General features: G+C 35.3%; 1 pseudogene; it reads right to left on the bottom strand.

The window, feature by feature from the left end:
• Positions 1-2,129: 2,129 nt before the first annotated feature.
• On the bottom strand, positions 2,130-3,614 carry LOC131493097 (nucleophosmin-like; annotated as a pseudogene).
• Between the last annotated feature and the right edge of the window lie 16,979 nt (positions 3,615-20,593).

Genomic DNA, 20,593 nt, shown 5'->3' with positions numbered 1-20,593 from the left:
TTTTAATGATTATTTATTCTGGGAGAGACAGAGAGAGCTTGAGTTGGGGAGAGGCAGAGAGGGAGACAGAGAATCCCAAGCAGGCTCTTCACTGAAAGGTTCTACTCTCCCTCATGTGGGGCTCTAACTCATAAACCGTGAGATCATGACCCAAGCAGAAATCAAGAGCACACACACACATACACACAGAATAATGAAAAATAACTTATCCTAAATTATATTAAAACATATAACAAAAAAACCAAAATTACAACAAGATCTTGTAGATGCAAGACTAGAATAACCACTGGAAAATTTTTTTGGAAGTTTAAATATACCCAGGACACAATGATAATCAGAATACAGGAAAACAAGTATTTTAAATGGACAAGCGAAAGATGGATTATTCAAAAAGTGTTACTGGGATAACTTCCAGCCATTACATAATAAGCCAGTGCTCCCTAACTTCACCAAAATAAATTCCATACAATCTATGATTTAAATATAAAAATATGTATAAAATATTGGAAAATGTGAGGAAAGGTGTGTGTGATATAAATCTTAAAACAAAATATTGACAGATTTCACCACATAAAATTTTTAAATGGCACAGTAAAAAGCACCACAGAAAATGTTAAGGGAAAACAAAAATGTAAACGTTATATGGAACAAACTGACATAATGATATATTTTTAAAAAGGTGCCTTACAACCCAATAGAAAGACAAGCAAAAAGTATGAACATAAGATGTAGGGAAAAAATTGAGAAGTAATAAATATATGTGGAGATAATCACCTTCATTAATTATCAAGTAATGCACATTTTTTTTATATATCAAACTTGAAGATATTCCATAGATGATTTATAAACCATTTTTTTGATATACAGAGAAAAGATAATTTTTATTTTGCAGAAAATATAAATTAGCCTAACCTCTCTGGAGAATAATTTAGTCATATTTAGCCAAATTTAAAGCACTTCGAACTCTAAGACTTTATCATATATAATTATCCATGTATGAAAACAATATGTGTGTGCCTACATATGTAATAGAGTGTGTATGTACATAAATATACAAAAACATATATATACACACATATATACATGCACTTACAAATGTCCATTGATGCATTGTTTGTGAAAGCCGAAAGTGAGAGAAGACTGATTTAGTCTTCTTTGACTCATCCATACTATGGAATATTATATAAAAATAAGAGACAAAATAGATCTCTCTGCATTCAATGGAAAGATACCCATGGCATATTTGTTAGTCTGAAATACATTCTGTAGAACAGTATGCACAGCATGATCTGATTTATGTCCTAATTAATATTTACATGTGTTCTCCTTGATATACAGCTATTTTAAACTTCAATATGGTTAGGATTTTTTTAAGGACATATATTGATTTTAAAATGAGCTAGCCACATAAATATATTAAAAGGTGTTTCTTAACTTCGTCCCCAAAACACAGTCTAAATGGACTGTTATCAAAAGATTACAAGGTACTAATAGACATTACACATTTAAATATATATTGCATGGTTCAGATGGCATCTGTAGGGGCTTCAATGTCTTAAGTCAAATTAGTTTTTGCTGTGTAAGTCACTGACAATAGTAGTGAAATGGATGATTGGGCAAGAGAAAATGTGTACGTACACAGAGGAAAAAAATGAGTAAAATTATGATAGCTTCTATATTCTTTTTTTCTTTCTTCCTAACCTTTTTTATTTCTCTTTACTTCTGTCTCCCTTCTGATATTTATTGCATACCTACTATAAAAGTCAAGCCATGTGAAATAATTGACCTAACTGTTTTTGATGTATAACAAAATCCATTCCCTATGATTTGATCTCATAAATTTTAGTCAATCTCCATTATATTCCTATATGGTGAACATTATTACCCACATTTCTCTTTCTCCCTCCCTCTCTCTCTCTCTCTCTCTCTCTCTCACACACACACACACACACACATGCATACATACATGTGTATGCACACACATACACACCATTGAGAAAGTTACTTAAGCTTCAAATAATTTATTTTGTATTTTATTAATATACTGAGTTTATTTCACATGTATATTTTTGTCTCCCCATTTCCATTTGTCTGACCACCACTGCTATCATAACATTCCACACATATTTAAAACCAAGCAAAGGAAAAGCTCCATTTTGAAAAACTAAACAGACATTTTGGAGAACACATTTTTGGCAATGGGACCTGGATAATAATTATCAGACATGGTATGCAAAGTTGACACTTTGCATTAGTATATCAACTACTACATAAATGAAATAAGATGGGAAATTTTAACAAACTAAAAAAAATATTTCCTTTAAGAGACTTCCTTCACTGCCAGCGACCTTGAATAGCCTCTCTGGTCAGTCATCCAGAAGCAACTCTCCACACAGTTGATGAACTTGGCTTCCAGGTTAGGAAGACAGCCACATTTACTATATTTGCTTACATGTTTGTTTTACTGTCTTCTACAGAACTAAGTTCTTTTGGTGTCTTGGGAATGTTTTTGCTGTTTTTTGAAGGATTCTTCACCTTTTGATCTTAGTGTTAATGGTTTTGCATCTTTTTCATTCTGGTTTGATTTTTGTGCATTTTTTGGCTTGAGTATTACATATAGTATCGCATATACATTTGTTTGCTGAAGTTTTTGCTTCACTTCCTCCTTATCAAAATCATCATCTTCAATATCTTCGTCAACATTATCAACTCCAAGTTTTGCTTTTTTCTGTGGAAACTTGCTACCACTTCCAGAAGCAGGTCATTTTCCAGATGTACTTAGGGGGTTCACATGACTCAGCATCTTCCTCTACAGCTACTGAGTCCTGTTCGCTAATATGCATAGACCCCAAACCATACTTAGCCGTAAGACCACGGGTGGTGGTGTTTCAGAGCCCCAAGACAAACCAGTGACTGTACCAACATTTTCAAAGTTGTCAGTGAAGTACAATTGGACTGCCTTCACAATTCATTGCCCCTGCTTCCACAATGTACAATTCATCCTCTGCATAAACCCCTAAACTGATTGTTTTTAAAGAAAACTTGCGTTCATTTTCATCATTTCCCACTTTAAAGTCAGCTTTTAGTTCACAACAGTTCTTGGGGCTGGAAGTCCAAGATTGGGATGCCATCAGTGGGGGACCCTCCTGCAGGGTGTAGATGTCTCATTGTATCCTCACATGGTAAAAGAGGCTTATATTACAAAGAATATAAATTTCTTGCATAAGAATACACAACAAGTCAGTGCAAGAGTCCACATTAGAAAGAGAAGCTTGTGTGACACCAAATGACAATATTTTATCTTATTTAATGATGTGTTTATGTCATGAATGGTTTGCATTTCTTTGTATTATTGCAGATTATCACTATGTTGTTTTGTTTTAATCATTCACTCATTCTTTGTTCACTCACCATTTATTGAAAAATTTCTGATGGTATGCCAGTAAATGCTTAGTCACATGCTCTCTGGGGAAAAACTCTTTCCCCACCTAATTCTGTATTAGAAATACTCCCACCACGCCTAATGTCAAACTACCAATGCAACACCAAACAGCTTGAACAGTTCTTTAAAGCCTAACAATCAGCTCTCACACACTAGCACGAGGGAGACCCAGCACTCCACATATCACTTTCCATATACCACTATATTCCAGAAATGTGATTTCTGTCTCTGCATAATCCAGGATCTAGAAAAAGAAACCGATAATCAACAACACAAATGATAAATTTTAGAAAAATAGAATATTTTCAAGTCTGTTGTCTTCCTGACTCTTTCATCTTTTCAATGACTATTTATAATAATGTTTCCAGTTGAAAGTTATTTTAATCCTTCTCAAAACTATAATATAGGTCATTAAAATTTACCCTAGAGTTTAGCCAGAAAAATATTGTAAATCAAATCTACTTCAAAGCCTTTTATTCATTTCCAGTGAGTAAAAATTCCTTAATGTTATTTCACCTTGTATATCCTCCCTAATGTGATTTTTACTAGCTCTATAATGAATTAGAAGAGAACTAAATAGTAGTAACTACCCGTGTTACATGGGATAATTACTGTAATCACACCATCATGATTCTCTATATTGATGTATTTTTCCTTCAACACACCCAGAAAATTATTTACTTCTAAGATGATGAATGACTTACAACAACAATTCAGACAGGTATTATGATGATAGGTAATAGGGTAAACACAATTTTCCCTTGAAATAGAAACACAACATATTCTGTATGTTAGCATGTGTAGATTCTGTGTTTAAAGATACTCTAAATTTTGCAGACATCAAATGGGGGCTCTGATTAGGATAAGCCTCATGACATTGACAAAGAGAGATGTTTTAAACATGATTTTTTCCTGAAACACACTATGTTCTTCACACTAAAAAAAAAAAAGAAACAACAGTTCATTTTTTTGTGTGTGAGAAAGCCTGTTTCACTTAGCAAAAATGTTGATGGCTTAAAGGCGGCCTAAATGACAAATTACTAAGTAATTTAAAATATGTCATTTTAACTACTTGAACTGAATTGTTTTCTTGTGTAGGTAAGTATGTTGAAAAAAATAAAGTAGTTTATAAAACCTTTCACCTGAAAACTCTTTTCATTATTATAGTGTCAGCAATTCAACACTGAGTCTGATACTCTGTAATGTGAAAGAGACAAAGTTTCTGCAGAAAGATATAACTCATTTGTTGATATAAGACCATCTTCCCAGCCACAATACCAAAGATCCTTTTAGAGCAGCATGCTGCTACAGATAGATATGTACACCAATTACTATAGGCTGAACAACTGGTGGTCTTAAACATACTTGTATTACTGGTTTTTAAAAATTACACAAATTCTGGTTGCATATACCTTTATTTAAAGCCATCACAGTAATTAGAATGGTTTTTGGTACTGTTTTTGCCTCAAGCTAGAGTTATTTGGAGTTCAACTGTCACACTGAAATCTACAAAATTTTTGACTTATACATTAATTAGAATTTTAAAAATGGTAATCATTAACGATGGTCAGTAGGACAATTATGACCAGAAAGTGAACGCAATCTTGACATTTTTTTTTCAACAAGCACATCTTGAGCTATTTACTCTATTTTAAATCACACTAAGTGGTTGTTAAAATACAAAGAATAAGACTTGGCCCTGTCCTAGACAGAGACTTACAGAATACAGAAACATAAACAGGTACATATGAGAGAACATGATGACAATTCATTACATGTAACTACAAGTTGAGGTCAAAACATGGGAGAGAGAGTAGGTAATGAAAGGCATGACTTTTGAAACTTGAAACAAGATTTCTCCTATCAGAGAGGTGTAGAATGGTCCTCCAATACAGAAATGAAAGGTCAACAAATATTTTCCCTGTTGTTAAAGGCTATGGTTCTCAGTTTGGGGCACAGATACGTAACTGAGCATTTCTGCAATAGGTCATATTCTTTCAATCTTCATTATATATAATTTCACATGGGTTGAGATATTTGTATAATCTACTCAATAGTATTAAAACAATAAGTTTCTCTCCTGTGAACCTGTCATTTACTGTCACACATATTAAAAAAGCTGTGCTCCATAACAAAATACATTAGCTCTGCCCATACCAATAACTAGTGGTGAGACTCATGAGCAAGCAACACATTTTGCTGAGTTTGGGTTTAATTTTGAAGTATTTGACTCACATTGTTATTCTTATGATATCTAACAATTACAAAAGCATGAAAGATATTTTAAGAACATATAGGAGAACATAATTATTATGGAAATGAAAGTTGAGATAATTAAATTTGAAAATAGTGAATTGACAAATATTTTACATATATATACCAGATAAATTATTTGTAAGTGGCAGTCAGGTCAGGTGGTGACTCATACTTAGGCTAACGGTGTGTCCTAGTTTCTCTGGGACAAGTCCAATTTACAAGTGTTGCCTTGATGCCTTTCTGATTTGGCATCTGTTCCAGAATTTTCATTCTTAAACAATGCCATTTTATTTTAAATAGTTGAATTCAAATGACCTGGTGTAGGTCTGGGAGTTCTCCACTTTGTACTGTGAGTTTCTGTGATTTCTCTTAGCACATGGGACGCTTAGGTTCACGGAACAGAGTTCTTGCTTTAACTGGTGGTTAAATTTAAAGATAAACAGGATCCATACCTTACTTCTTTCCCAATCCTTCTAAATGCACCACAACTTTAATTTAACTCTTTAAGGCAGAGCGTGGCGGGCTCTTTCTGATAAAATGAGACACACTCAGAAATGCTTCAAATCTCCTGGGGAAGAAGCAGAAGAATTTGATACTACCCCCTGAGGACCCACTTGGGGCACCATTTGCTTCCACCAGGGCCATAGCCAGTCCCACAGTCCTAAAAAGTTCAAGCCACCAAGGTATTAGTCAGCAAGCAAGACCGATGGAAAATGTAGAAAATATTGGAAGTGTATATGTGAAATTTGAGTGGGAAACAGAAGAAGCCCTGCCTTAGCAAGAGATAGAGTATTCTGATGTGTGGTGCCACAACTGTTGTTTCCTCATTTTGTGGCATAAAATAATCATTTTATTTCTTTATTTCACAATAATCCACTTTAGGAGAAATAAATGAAAAAATGACATGAAATAACGAAATAAATGAAAAATTACAGTTTAATGATGAGATTTCTGCTTCTCAAGAAAGTTGACAATGTAACTTGCACAAAATATATGTCATTAGTGACTATCCCCCATAATGATTGTAACAATATCACTGATCATACTAAAACTGGGGAACTCAAGTCTACTTAAAAACACCTCAATGGCCTTCAAATACTATAGTTAATTTAAGATAACTATGCTGGAAAAAAAAAGATTTAATACATGCAGCAACAAAAGACATATTTATATACCATTCTATGCAAAGTGACTTTTTATTTAGATCAAATTATTCTTCTTCTAAATTCATCTTGCTCACTTTTACTTCCAAGTTTTCATGTACAAGAATAAAATACAAAGTGATAGCTGCTAATTTATTGGCTTGAATAAAAGAACTTTGGAAACAGTTAAATGAATCTAGTTTTACATCAGTGTTGCTAGACTCATCAAACAGAAAGTTAATTTCAATTGTAGTTCCATTTTTTTTCCTTTCAATTCATGAAATTGAAGTAGAACTTTACAAAGTTTATTGTTTGTACTAGGATTTTCTAGAGAGACATAAACAAAAGTACCAAAAGTATATATGAATATATATGTGTGTGTATCTGCACACACACACACACACACACACTCTCACACACACACACACACACACACACACACACATATTCATGTATAAAGAGAAAGAGATTTATTTTAAGAAACTGACTCATAATTAGGAGTGAGTTTAGCGTATATAAAAAAGTATGCTCTCAAATAAAAATATTATGGTCTACAAAGAGCGTCAAATGAGGATCTCAATAATTTCAGTTATTAACCATAAAATGCAATTTTGAAGATTACATGTTTGAAGACTTCATATTTTTATGAAAAATAATTTAAATAAGACCATATTGCAAGTGAATATACATTCTTCAGAAATATACAAGCAATGAGGTTTGAAACAGATACAAATAACAATTGATTAAAGTATGAAAATGTGTACCAAGAATAATTAAGCTGCATATGCTATAGTTTTACTATCCAGATAATAAATACAAAGGAAGATTAATTTTGCTTTAATAAAATGTATATGCTGCTTTTATATTTTGAAAGAATTTTATTTCTGAAAATACATTTCGAGTTATACAGGTCTACAAAATCAATAAATCCATTGTATTAATCAATCAATCAATATTGTGATAATTGTGGCATTTAATTATTTTAATATCCTTTTTACTTTTACAAATGCCCTATTTGGTTGATGAATGATACGGCCACATATTATGTGAAGAATTCTACCTCTACACTAAAAATCGCTAGTGATTGACTATGCTAAATGACAAAATAAATTAAAAAAAAAGAGGAAAGATATTCAAGTTTCTGGCTCCAGGATTGTTAATTATAAGCAATGTCTTAGTAGTCAGCTGATAATTCAGGAAAAGTTTGGAAATTAATTTCAGAATAAGCACAAGGGCTGAATTGCTGCTTGAACTTTTGCTGACCATAAATATATTTTTGTTGGTATTCTTATTAATAGTTTCTAGTTTTTTATGAAAAGATACTTTCAGGTACCTCAAAGGCTTTACCTGCTTTTACTCTAGCAACCCTGTAAAGTAGGTACTACTTTTATTCACCTTTAGAGATAAGGAAAACAAGAGGCTTGGCAGCAGTTCTAAGGTGAGAGGCCTGGGAACATGTGATGCAGCCCAGATGTGCATTCTCTCTATGTGCTCCTTGGAAGTAACACAACAGAGTGAGTGGTGAGCAGTGAATGGGAAGCATCTTTTGCCAAAGATAAACTTATCAATGTTAGAAGGATACAAGATGGTAAACAACATAAATCCTTAAGCAGGAAAAAAACTGTGCATAGCTTTAAAACACCATGGGACCTGCAGGCTTACCCTACTCTTCATCACGTTGAAAGAACTTTAAATTGAACTTGTCTTTTTTTTTTAATTTATTTTTTTAATTTACATCCAAGTTGGCATATAGTGCAATAATGATTTGAGGAGTAGATTCCTTAATGCCCCTTACCCATTTAGCCCACTCCCCCTCCCACAAGCCTTTCAGCAGTGCTTTGTTTGTTCTCCACATTTAGGAGTCTCTTACATTTTGTCCCCCTCCCCGTTTTTATATTATTTTCGCTTTTCTTTCCTTATTGAACTTGTCTTTTGAGAACCAGCTGTGTCTCTGAGTATAAGTGTGTCTACAATATACTGTTCTGTTTTCAGGCATTTCATGTAGGATGGAAAGGATTTTGAGGTGGTTTTTCCCTCTGCTACCTAGACTCATCCAAACTGGAGAGCTAACGAAATTTCCATGTGGGGAAAGGCAAGCTCATGGCCAACATTTCTATGTTAGATTACTAAATTCCCATTGCACCACCTCCCATTGGGCAAGAGGTAATGTGTCTTTCCCTCAAACCTCAAATTACTGATTATAGGGCACAATTATCAGTGTATAGTTACTGAATATTTTTAAAACTCACAACATTATTTGATAAGAATTTTTGCCCAAGTTTTAGCATGTAGAACATCCTCTGGCAAAGCCATCAGAATGTTTCAGATTTGTACTTACCCCACTTCTACAAGGCGCTCCTGATTAAACTTAGATTGCATTCTTATTAGCACTCACACAATTTAGTCCTTTGTAAAAATGTACGTTTCTATTTGCACTCTTCTTTTCTGAAGTCTTATCTCCTCTCTAGCAGCATTTACTCAATATCCCTTGAGCACTCTTTGAGCAATAATAGTACACACGGTGGGATTTGCCAAGCATGAATATTCCATAAGGATCGCAAGGATTCTGTAGTTCACTGACTCCATTGTCTTTGAAGGCAAAATTCAACATGAACACGGAATTCTGTTCTTCCTTTGCAGAGCTAAACAATAGTAGTATCCACATATTTTAAGGGTAATTTATATTCAGTGAAAAATTATTATTCATATAGGCTCAAAGTTTCCTTACTCATTTGCATTTCTTCCTTCCCTAGATTCTCAAAGCATGTTGAAGGAAGGAGTCTACCTTTCAGGTTACACCCACTAGAAAGATGTCAACAAGATAAAGAGGAAATTAATTCATAGATGACTTTAATTTAAAAATAAGGCAATTACTATTATTTGGACTGGGATATAGCTGGACAGTAGGACCAGATTTTATTCACCTTTGTTCCCAGTATATAAACACAACACCTAATATGTAACATTTGTTTGATAAATGAACATTTGTTGAGAGAAGAAAACGGGGGTGGTCAAACTGTGGCCACTGAACTAAATACGGCCATCCCTTGTTTTGCAAGGTCCCTGAACACACTAATGATCATGCACTTACACAATGTCGATGGCTACTTTCATGCTGCAAAGACTTCCTGGCCTGTGAAGCTAAAACAAATTGCTATCTGGCCCTTTAAAAAAATGTTTCCCGGAGCACCTGAGTAGTTCAGTGGTTAAGTGTCTGATTTCAGCTCAGGTCATGATCTCATGATTCACGAGTTCAAGCCCCACACTGGGCTCTGTGCTGACAGCTCAGAGCCTGGAGCCTGCTTCAAATTCTGTGTCTCCTTCTCTCTCTGCCCCTCCCCTACTCACGCTGTCTCTCTCTCTCTCTCTCAAAAATAAGCAAACATTTAAAAAAAAAGTTAAAAAAAAGTTTCCTAATGCCTGCATAGGAGAATGCTTGAAAAATGCAAAAAAAAAAAAAATCACTAGTCATCTTTTATATGTTGTAATTTTTAGTAGTTACAATGGAATCATATATAAAATTTAGTACTTTACTTTTTATTTACTATATCATACACCTCTTTTCCATCATGGCCCCAGTTCATATTCTGTTGCAAAGGTATGTTGTATAACTATTCCTCCCTGGCCCCAGTTTTCATGGGGGCGGGTGGATAAGGAGACTCATACATATAAACTGTAAAGTGCTTCCAAGTCTGGTTCTCTGGTTCTGTCTCTCTTCCACAGCTGTACATGTGACTTTAAAAGTTAAAAGTATGCTCATTTATTTATGGGGCACCTGGGTGGCTCAGTAGGTTGAGCATCTGACTTCGGCTCAGGTCATGATCTCACCGTTCATGACTTTCAGCCCCATGTCAGGCTCGATGCTAATAGCTCAGTCTGGAGCCTGCTTCAGATTCTGTGTCTCCCTCTCTCTCTGCACTTCTCCCACTCATGTTCTCTCTCTGTCAAAAATAAATAAACCTTAAAAAAAGTATGCTCATTTATTTATTTAAATTTTTTTTTAACGTTTATTTATTTTTGAGACAGAGAGAGACAGAGCATGAACAGGGGAGGGGCAGAGAGAGAGGGAGACACAGAATCTGAAACAGGCTCCAGGCTCTGAGCTGTCAGAACAGAGCCCGACGCAGGGCTCAAACTCACGGACCGTGAGATCATGACCTGAGCTGAAGTCGGATGCTTAACCGACCGAGCCACTCAGGCGTCCCAAAAGTATGCTCATTTAATTCTAACATATCTGAGGGCAGCAGAGAGACCAGATTCTAAACTCTCCTCTTATAGTCAAAACTGGAAGCCTCTGGGTCTTTGATGAAAACCCATCATATGGCTCCTATTCGGAGGTCTAAATATTCATGTTTTCATACTCAAAAATAAATAAATGAATAAAGAGTTTCCCACCTCTGCTAAAAGGAGATGATGACCCATTTTCTTCCTAGGTATTCTTTTTCACAGAAGCCAAATTATGTCAACTTCAGAAATAAAATATAATAGAAAATCACTATGTATGCGGCTTTTCCTGCTTTTTACACTTTTAATCTGCTCACTTGAATGTTTATTTAAATGGAATATTAATTTTATAGTCATGTATTCATTCATCCACATGTTAAAAAAAAAAAGCTAGGGGCACATGAGTGGCTCAATTGGTTAAGCATCCAACTCTTCGTTTTGGCTCAGGTCATGATCTTGCAGTTTGTGAATTTGAGCCCTGCCTTGGGCTCTGCACTGATGGTGGGGAACCTGCTTGGGATTCTCTCTTTCTCCTTTTCTCTCTGTCTGTCTTCTGCTTATGCTGTCTCTCAAAATAAGTAAATAAAGTTTTAAAAAAAAGAAAAAAAAAGAAGCTAAATGCCTAACATATGTCTACTATTAGGTGATGCATTGGAGACAGAAATACAATTATGATAAATATCATACCGATGAAGTTCTTGGTGATGAGTTGAATTCTAAATCCTGAAGATAAAAGATAAGTCCCACCAATTAGTATTATATTTAAACCAAAACTCAGTATCATACAGGCCTAAAAATTTTTAGTCTTAGTTTATAATACTGGTTCTGACCTGATCAGCTGTATATTATGATCTCCAATTATGTTCAAGCTTAATGATAGGTAGAGTCTCTGGTGGCCAGAACCATGAGGTTACTAGTCTAATTGGGTTGCTAAAGCAAAAATAACTCCTGTAGACCCCATGACTGCCCGCAGGTTTAAAATTACATTGCTGAATAAATACAATGCAATGATTGATGTATGCGGGGGCAGCTGGGCCCCATCACTTCTCCAATGCGTAGTCTGTACAAGCCTATTGGAACAAGCACATTTTCTTGGGATCACAAGGCTTATATTTCTAGGAATTGTTGCACACCAAAATGCGAGGGCCTCTAATATCTATACAGATTCCAAACAAATTCCTCTAATCAGGAAACAGGAGAAATTTTCTGTAAGGTCTGTCTTAAACAAGTTAATCCTGTCATTCTAAAAGACAGCTGTCTTTCTTTCTTTGACAGATGTGAAGAAGCCACGAGTCACTTCTACCTTTGCTCAGAAAGCAAGAAAATGGCAACAGAGACAGGACTTTGCATCTGGGGAAGAATCTTGTGTTTTATCTCTTGTGGCAGTTGTGGGCAGCATCACAATCAAAATGATGATGAGGAAGATAAAAGGGTACATGAAAAACATAAGCTCATATCTCTTTGGGCTGAGATAAAGTGTGAGTGAGGAGAGGGAAGGACAGAGACATAGAGAGGCTGCTCTTGGTCAGGCTGTTAGGCAGGGGCTCATGAGAAACACACTTGTTGTCCTATCTCAAACAGTAGTACAACCACCTTCTTAACTTTGTGTTGGTTTCTGTAGTTAGTGGAGCCCACTCATTAGACTAGGTCCAAAAGGGTAAGGCATACAGCAACATTCAAACACACCATGAAGCATATATTTTCTCTTGACCACTATGTCATGAAATATGGTGCTTATGAAATTATGGGAAGCCTATGCTATGTCACGGGAGTCTAGACCGCCTCTATAGCATCCATAGCATCCTTGTCTGCCCTATGCTACTGTTCCTCTTCATCCCCCTGATGTGGCTGGGACTACAAATGCTGCCAGTAAGATGACCATTCCCTAATCAGTTGTACCTTTGAGTCTCTCAAAGTTGTTATGACCCTTCTACTACCTCTACATTTATCCATATACTTCTTTAGTGAGAGGGAAGAAAAGGAGTTTAGAATTTCACTTCCACGGACTGCCTGAGCTCCACAGATCAGCTCTGAAAGAGCTAGCTACAGGTGCAAAAAATGTAATCAAAATATAGTTTAACATGCTCTGGGTTGGCCAACCACGAGAATCTCAAACTTGGTACCCTAAGTTTAAAATATTCAAACTGCAGATTCAACAGTAGAATTTTATATAATTGCTCCCTGGATATTTGCAGATGATACAGACTAATGTTCCTTCCCCCAAATTGCCTCTCTTACCTATCTTTAAACTCTCATTAATAATAACAACTATGATTCATCAAGTGCTTATAATGTTAAGGATACTGTTCTAAGGGCTTTACATGTATTAACTCATTCCTCAGGGGAAGGTCCTCTTATCATTCCCATTCTACTTTTTATGGCATGCAATCTGCAAAGAGATTAAGTAAACTGTTCAAGGTCACACAGCTAGTTAAGTAGCAGGGCTGGGTAAATCCAGGTAGTGTGACTCTAGAGAGCCCAAGCTCTTAATGATTAAGCTCCTTTGTTAACCTCTGGGCTCATTATGCAGCGGGAATCTTCATTACTTTGTCATTATTTCATTGAGGAAGAGATGTTTTCATGGTGTTGCTGGACCACACATAGCAAAAATCTTACTACTGCCCACATTTTCATAAAGTACCATAACACTATTGAGCAACCAAATGCCAAGGAGTCCCTAGTGAGTTATAAATGCCTTGCATCTCTCTCATATTTTTAATGTATCAGTCAAAAATTGATTTATACTACATTTGGGCAGAAAAATAAAATATATACATAGAAGAAACTGGGGGCCCTGAGTTATTTAGTTAATGAATGTGGGTAAGGTAAGATGTGAGAAGAAGACTAAAGATAGAGAAATGCAATGTGTTGACTTTATTGTCTGAATCCTTCCAGAGACACTGCTTCTTTTCCATTTTACCATACAAATTATGTAATAATACCCCCCATACTATTATATTACAAAATTTAGTTTCTTTTTCATTGATGCTTTCATGACAATAACACATATGCCTCAATTTGTGGAGTAATTGTCATGTATATTATGTACACGTATTATGATTTCTCAAGCAAAATCAAATTTGCTACAGGCAACTCCATTTACCTTGTTTCTGCCTCCATTTACCTGAGACTGCCACCAATATAGCACCCAGTATAGCAGCAGACCTAAAAAGAAAGCAAAACCAAGCAGCCCCACATTCTTTCTAGAGTCCCTAGTAGTTAATCATATTCTGACACAAATCTACTCGAGAAGTTTTAAATGCCAAGTCAAGCATGACTAGACATCAAAGATTATAAACTTTCTTTTTTTTTTGGGGGGGGGGAGAATCCATATTAACATGGAAGAGTGGAAGCCATTCATATTATTTTAGAATTCTAGAACACTCATCTGACTTAAATATTTTTTTTTCTTTGAAAGAAAAGACGAATGGGCATATATCACTTTGGGCAGAATTCTCCAGAAAGTATAATCTACAAGTACTGCATTTATCTGAAACTCTATTTTATTTTAAAGGTCGTGGCTGTATAATTCTGGCTTTAGCAAGCAGATATATTTTTCAAAAATGTGGTCTAATTTTATTGTTCACTTTAAATATTCATTTCATATTTGATGGACTAGAAATTTGAAATTCAAATTACTGCCTTTCCCTTTATTCTTAGTAAAATCATCTAATAATAAGAGTTGCAGTTCATTTGTAAGAAATACAAATAAAATAAGCTTTATAATTTAACAAGAGCTAATTAAAATTATGTGAAAGCCTGTGCTTACAAGTGAGTAAACTGTAAATTCTAGTTGCATAACTCAGAGTTTTTACAAGTGATTTTAAGGAAATTGTTAATCTACTAAGTCATTGACTCAAGAAAGCTGAAAGGGATCTCCTATAAAACTCTCATGTAACTGATGAGGTCTGGAGAGTTTCCTTAGCAAGTACAAGGTAACTTTCCAATAAGTAACAAAGTCAAGAATTAAATTAAGGTGACCTTTCTAAGAAGCATTTGGTTAAGTCATACTAAAAACTAAGTAAATGCTTCTAAGATTTCATGTCCAAGATCTAGCCAGAGTAACTTGTCTCAAAACCAAGTTCAGGGACCTTGTCTCAAACACAAATCAGGTGACAGTGGGTCACCTATAGGGTCAATGCTTTTTAGTAAGACACAATATTCACACAAATCTCCCTTTTTAGAAGATCTAACTAGAGGTCAATGAGAAAGCCTAATTATTCTAAAAAAATCAAAACACAAAAAAACAGTGTCATAATTTTCTCCAGATGACACATGTAGGTGTTAATATTAAGTACATTCGATATGAAATCTCTTAACATAAATGTCCATTTATTGAAGATAGTGGTCAGGCAGGAAAGATGACATAGCCTACTCATGCCCTTCCCCTTTTCTTCACTCCTGTTATCAGTTCCCTAGAGGGCCTACCCTAATCCAGTGTAGCCTCATTTTTGCTTAAATGCATCTGAAAAATTCCTGTTTTCAAATAAAGTGGCAGTTACTGTACTGAGGATTAGCACTTACACATATCTTTTGGGGGGGGGACACATATTAATACACTACAGCTCCCAAATATGTTATTTTCACTTTTAATAAAGGAAGAACTCCTACATGAAACAATGAATGGACTCTTGGATGACTGTTTTCTGAACCAACCATAAATGTTTGCCCAACTCATAAAAAATAAAAATAGAGTATCTGGATTTGATACCAAATGCTATTTTCAGGTTGATATGGGCATTTTTTTTTTCAAAATTTTTTTTTTTTCAACGTTTTTTATTTATTTTTGGGACAGAGAGAGACAGAGCATGAACGGGGGAGGGGCAGAGAGAGAGGGAGACACAGAATCGGAAACAGGCTCCAGGCTCCGAGCCATCAGCCCAGAGCCCGACGCGGGGCTCGAACTCACGGACCGCGAGATCGTGACCTGGCTGAAGTTGGACGCTTAACCGACTGCGCCACCCAGGCGCCCCGATATGGGCATTTTTTAAAACTCAGAAATGATGGGACTCCTGGGTGGCTCAGTTGGTTGAGTGTCTGACCCTTGGTTTCAGCTAGGACATGATCTCGTGATTTGTGAGCTTGAGTCCAGCACCAGGCTCTGCACTGACAATGTGGGGCCTGCTTGGGATCCTTTCCCCTCCTCTCTCTCTCTCTGTCTCTCTCTCTCTCTGTCTCTCTGTCTCTCTCAAAACATAAGTAAATAAATAATCTTAAGGGGCGCCTGGGTGGCGCAGTCGGTTAAGCGTCCGACTTCAGCCAGGTCACGATCTCGCGGTCCGTGAGTTCGAGCCCCGCGTCAGGCTCTGGGCTGATGGCTCGGAGCCTGGAGCCTGTTTCCGATTCTGTGTCTCCCTCTCTCTCTGCCCCTCCCCCGTTCATGCTCTGTCTCTCTCTGTCCCAAAAATAAAATAAAAAATGTTGAAAAAAAAAAATTTAAAAAAAAAAATAAAAAAAATAAAAAAATAAATAAATAATCTTAAAAAAAAAAAAAAAAAAAAAAAAAAACAAAAATAACTCAGCAATGGGGCACCATCCCTAACATGTCAGGCCATGTACATCCAGTACAGAGATCAGTCAATAGTTCCAGGTGAGTAGGTCTGTCCATCACCCTTATTACAATTCATTGGAACATTCATTTTTGAATTTTGTGTTTTAACTTTTTACTTGCTAAAGAACTATAAACTATCCATAGTCTCTTCTTATATCTATTTATATAAGAGGGACACTGAGACCCTCCAGCTATACACATTCCCTGGGCGAAAGCATCCGCACATGTCTGACACAAATCAGTGTTTGCTCATTTTCTAGAAGATTTAATAATTTCACCCAAGAGTAGGTATGAACACAGGGCATATGCGACACAAACTATGGGATACACATCTGGAGAGTGATGCTCAAGTCATGTCTTTATACCTGTGATAAAAGCCTGCTTATTTCACTTTTTGTGAGCGATTTGCCATCATTTATGTGATTATCATATTAATATGATAGACTCTAACTTCTTCAAGGGGAGAAGTTGAAACCTGATCCATCTTGATAAGCTTTATAGCAACTAGTATAATGTTTTGCACATAACACAGGTTTAAATAATATTTACAGAGTAGTTATAAATGTATAAGCTTTTAAACCCAAACTAATTACACATGAATAAAATTGTGCTTGAATTTCATAAAACACAAAGAAGCTGAACCCATTTTTCACATGCTAATACATCTGATGAAGGCATTGCTTAATGAGTTGGTTGCACATATCATGCACAAAGAAATTTTATCAAATTTAGTAACGTGTTATTTGGCAAAAATAAATACGTTGAATAATAATTATACCTTGCCTTCTCACGATGAGTTATCCTTAAACTATGTATAAAGACCACAATTATTTTTAGTTTATGACATTAACTTACAGAGAAAAGTTTTAAAAATTGAAAATAATTTGTATATAGATCTGACAGGCTGATTTATTTGAACAAGTGTTTAAAACTCCAATAATAGCAACTAATGACTAACATGGTAATATTGTAAGTTATCAAACTGAATTATGACTAGTTAGAAATAGGTGCACTGAAAAGTTTCCATTTAAAACATAATTGGAGGAAAATACCTATTTCTGGCCAAAGTTAAGTTAAAAGCTGACAAAAATCCTTAAAAAAATTTTTTTTTTAATGCCAGTTAATGACCACAGAGAAAGAAAGAGCATGGAAATAGAAATGGAATTGAGTAGAGTACAAATTTTCTTACAAAATTTAAGGTGTTAGGGCCTATGAAGAATTACTAGGAAATTGAACCTACACATTAATCTTCCAGGTTTGGAGGCTGGCAGGGCCATCTGGTACCAACTCCACTGGCTCATCAGATCCCTGAAAGGTCCAGTTTACAATCTTCCCATATGAACAGTCCTGGTTCCCAAGCTTTTCCACCAAGAGTTTGAGGGAAAAATGATGCGTATATACTTGTTTTTATCTTTTTTGTTTTTTGTTTGTTTTTGTTTGGTTTGGTTTTTGGTTTCTTTCTCTTTGGTTCTTTTTTGTTTGTTTGTTTGTTTGTTTGTTTGTTTGTTTCTTTTTGTTTTTTTCTTAACTTGGTTTGACCACTTAGACTGAAAGACTTTGTTTTTAAGTCTTTAATCCATTTATTTCTAGAGGGTGTCATTCTATTCCTAAAGTACAGATATAATTAAGCTTTCCTGAGATAGCTTGTATGTTCTTCTTCTCTAATATAATTGTCTACTTTCTCATCTACTCATTCCCACTATTCTTCTACATAAGTCTCCTGCAGTACACATACTCCCACACAAACACATTCTATAATTTTAAACAGAAATGTTGCCTTACTTGCTATATATCCTTATCACCATGCACAACACCACATAACAGGTGTTCCATTATATTTGGTTTCCTTTCTCCTTTTATAGGTTATGGGAACATACAGATTGCAGGTATTTACTACAAGATGGTTCACTTTAATGATATCAGTCATAAGCAATTTATGTGAACTTTATTTTTCCTTTCCCTGCTCTCTTTTATCTTCTTTTCTTCTGTAAATCACTCTTTCCCCTGCTCTAAAAATGAGTCCCTTTCTTTCTTTCCTTTTATTGATCTTGTTCCAAAAATTTTTGGACAAACTCATTACCTATCTAAGTTTTAACAATGGACACATCCCCAAGGTCAGGAAGAAAATGAGTATTTCTAAGACCCCAAATCAAATTTTATAGTTATCAGATAACTTGGCCAAAGTTTTCACAATTAAAATTTTTGACTAGTTCAATGAATTCAAATACTGAGAATGTTTGCCCAAAATTACTCATTTTGAGAAGAACTTCAAAGACTTCACTAACACTGAATCACAACATATCTAATTATTCCTTCAAACAAAATATACTCCCTATATCAATGCACCTTTATGAAGCCCACATAAACATACAATATTATGTCTTTAAACTTAATAATCAGGACCTCAGAATTTAATTGGAAGTCCTAAGTTTTGTTTCTGACCACCAAATTTTAACAAGCTTCTCTCCTTAACAGAATTATGTCCCTCTTTCAGCAGAGTCAGAAATAATGGAATTGTTCATTAAAAATAATGAGATGCCTTTGTAATGAGTCCTGATCTATAGCTTCTGTCTGTAAAACAGCTTTTAAATGGAAAAAAAAATTAGATCCTATGGAGGTCTCACCTTGGGCTATACAAGGTAACCTCAAAACCACACTTAATTATGTCAACTGCACACTTTAAGAACAATCTTACCAAAAAGCAGATTGAGTAGGAAGTTACTTTTGATACTCAAATGGATCTGGGGGAGAAAGACAAATAGAAAACAAACAAGAGGACACTATCACTGTTTTTGCTTTCATGAGCCATCATAACACTTTCCTCTTTCTTTAAAAAAAAATTAAATGTTTATTTATATTTGAGAGAGAGACAGAACAAAAGCAGGGGAGGCACAGAGAGAGAGGGAGACAGAATCTGAAGCAGCCTCTAAGTTCTGAGCTGTCAGCATAGAGACAATGTGGGGCTCAAAGTCACAAACTGTGAGATCTTGACCTGAGCTGAAGATGGATGTTCAACCAACTGGACCACCCAGGTGCCCCAATAATGCTTTTTTCTTAAAGAATTTATTCTGATGGAAAATGGAGCACTAGTCAGTGAAGGGTTAATCTCATTTCTCAACCCACCAGACACCTGTACTCTTCAAACTTCTAAACACACTTTTCTTGCTTTAACTGCTTCTTTCATGCTGTGAAAATGGAACATAATTTTTTACTGAAGCCATACAGAACTTTATCAAGCAATTTCTTTAAACACCATGCATTTTTTTTCAAGGGCTAGCACAATATAGCAGTAACTAACTTTTCTATTATTTCCAACCATACTGGTTGCCTCAGCCATTCAACATCTTGTTCTTTGTTTGAACCCTTCTTATCCAAAGTCATTAATGACAACTAATATCACTTTGTTAATAATAACAATCACAATAACAGCTCCTATATAAGTGTTGATTATGTCCCAGTCATGGTATGCACTTAAAATACATTGTCTTTCATATTCAGTATTTATAAAAACCCTATGAGGTACGTTTTTTGTGTATGAGGCATTAGGGGTTCAAGAATATTAATCACATATCTAAAATACAACACAAAGTTAGTGACTAGAGAGTCAGGTCAGATTGCGAGGAAGTTGGGAAAAAATGGACCACAATTGACATTATTTTTGAATTACACATCTATTTCTTAAAATATAGGGCTCATATCTTACACCTTATTTTACGATGTTTTAACTTATAAACTTATTCAAGTCTTGGGGTGCCTGGGAGGCTCAGTCGGTTAAGCGTCCGGCTTCAGCTCAGGTCATTATCCCATGATTCGTGGGTTTGAGCCCCGCATCAGGCTCTATGCTGACAGCTCAAGAGCCTGGACCCTGCTTCGGATTCTGCGTCTCCCTCTTTCTCTGACCCTCCCCCACTCATGCTCTGTTTTTGTCTGTTTCAAAAATAAACAAACATTAACAAAATTTTCTCAAAGTAAATAAAA

Source organism: Neofelis nebulosa, chromosome 2, assembly GCF_028018385.1.
Source record: "Neofelis nebulosa isolate mNeoNeb1 chromosome 2, mNeoNeb1.pri, whole genome shotgun sequence".
NCBI classification, from domain to species: domain Eukaryota; kingdom Metazoa; phylum Chordata; class Mammalia; order Carnivora; family Felidae; genus Neofelis; species Neofelis nebulosa.
The sequence above is the reverse complement of the archived record's forward strand: the minus strand, read 5'-3'. Positions and strand labels throughout refer to the sequence as shown.